This window comes from Eucyclogobius newberryi, unplaced genomic scaffold (assembly GCF_026437365.1).
Source record: "Eucyclogobius newberryi isolate DKJ021-1_F unplaced genomic scaffold, fEucNew1.0.hap1 SCAF_12, whole genome shotgun sequence".
NCBI classification, from domain to species: Eukaryota; Metazoa; Chordata; class Actinopteri; order Gobiiformes; family Gobiidae; genus Eucyclogobius; species Eucyclogobius newberryi.
In genome coordinates, this window is record NW_027315746.1 from 18,310,151 (window position 1) to 18,312,136 (window position 1,986).

General features: G+C 46.0%; 1 protein-coding gene across 1 annotated transcript in view; it reads left to right on the forward strand.

Moving 5' to 3' along the window:
• Positions 1 to 1,810: 1,810 nt before the first annotated feature.
• Positions 1,811 to 1,986, forward strand: part of LOC140356284 (transcription factor Jun-like) — a 1,838-nt gene continuing 1,662 nt past the window's right edge. Inside the window, exon 1 of the mRNA XM_072441132.1 lies at positions 1,811 to 1,986. This exon is cut by the window's right edge and continues 1,662 nt beyond it. The gene's annotated coding sequence lies outside the window, so the exon portion shown is untranslated.

Here is a 1,986-nt window from a genome sequence, read left to right on the forward strand (position 1 = left end):
TCTAATGATGCTTTTTAAATAAATTGAAATGTTTTATTGCTCTATTAAAAGTGAATTACAATATAAATGTTTGTTCTGATCAGAACATCACACACTGGACTCCTGCATGAAACAATGCTGCGATGTGATTGGCTGATGGACCTTACACGCATAAACCTTCACGTTCCTCTCATTGCACTTTAAGAAGTCAAACAGACATCACGAGTCACGATTGATCTCACACATGGTGACGTGAGAGAGAGAGACGCAAACTCAAACCCGCTCATCTCTGACTGAGGCTGCACAGGGGCCCTGCACAGGGGCCCGGGACAGGGGCCCGGGACAGGGGCCGCACACTGTGCACTCCAAAGTCTCACGTCAGAGGTTCTGGACGAGACGGAACTTAGTGACCTGGGGCATAGACGCCCCTCCCCGGCCTCACCTGCAGCTGACACTACGGAGCTGGTGTAAATGTTAAGCTTATTATCTTTCATTCACACACATTGTGTGCGGGGCAGAGCTCTCGTCGCCTCCAGCCTGAGCGAACTAACGTGACAGAATCGTGTTGTTTCAAACAGCAGCATTAACCGTCTCTTTGTAAGAGAAGTTCAATACCTGGAGAGTGTTGTTGAGTTTGCAGTTTCTTTACATCGTCAAGAAGTTTCTTCTTTCGTTTTTCGGCACCAGGAGATATATTCCTCTGGACATGAGGACCACGCAGGGACCAGGTTGTGTTGTGTTTATGTTTTGCTCTCGTTCTGCTCGCGCATAATGAAGTTGACCAATCAGCGCAGGTCTGGTGCCTTGGTTGCCAGATTGTCATTACAAATAAATGCGGTTTGTGCGTTATATGTCGGTGTAATCCCTCAAAACTGGACTCATCGTTTGTGCGTAATGTTACCGCTGTGTGCGCTGCCGCGCCAGCAGCGCTACTACACTAGTGGCGCACGCTGCGCTTGCACTTCGCATAAGACGGGTTGCCAGATTGGGGGCCCTATTAACTCCTCGGGGCCCTACGCGGCTGCTTAGTTCGCTTATAGGCTGGGCCGGCCCTGACTTTTATAGAGGATCACGTTCGTCTTCTACCTGGAATATTCCACATTAAGGCATCTGACTCCATGGAGACAGGGAGGAAGTCACAGGTCAGATCTGTGGAGAGGTGGGCAAGCTCACAGTAAAAATACATGTTTGCTGCTATATTGTGGAATATACGGCACACACATAGTGAACCCTCCACCAAGGGATCAATGAACTACAATATAACCATAGTCTTCCTGAATTAGTGTAGCACAACAGTTGGGACTTCAGGAGTGCTGCTTCTGTCTGGGACTGTTTACTTATTTATAGGTGGCTGGAGGAGAACATGTTGAATAATACAATGAGGAGGCTAGACAGACCGGACAGCATCTGTCCCCTTTGCCACTTTGCATCTTCAAGCCTAAAACAAGTTTATTTTCTTCTTGTGCTGGTTTGATCACAGAGTAATTGGTTGGGCTATGGGGTCATTATTTGAACATAATAATAATAATTATTATCATCATTATTTTTTTTTATTAATTCAGTGAGAATAAATTGCGTATTCGGATAGTCAAATATATAATACTATGTGTATTTGATACAGTAGAAGCCGCTCTGATTTGGGGCATGCGGGATAATTGAGCGGGTAACTAAATATTCAAAAACACTACGTAATCCCAGAGTCCATTGCTCCGGCGTCTGCATTACCTAATCCCGTCGACCATCGCGGGAGGCGGGGCAAGGGCCTGTTGTCAGAGCAACCTGCATGTCATTAGAGTTTCCACGCCCATCATATCATCTTCGGCCAATCAGAAGCCCTAGAAATGACATCATTGTTATTTTCAGAGGGGCTGCAGCTTAGAGGTGGATAAAGTTCGTCTCCACGTTGGAAGTGATACAAAGTATTATCCGGGTCGAGAGGTTGTTTGTACTTTTGGAGAGGAAAAACAAACAAATAAGGATTGTGTCCTTAGTGGAAACCAAACACAA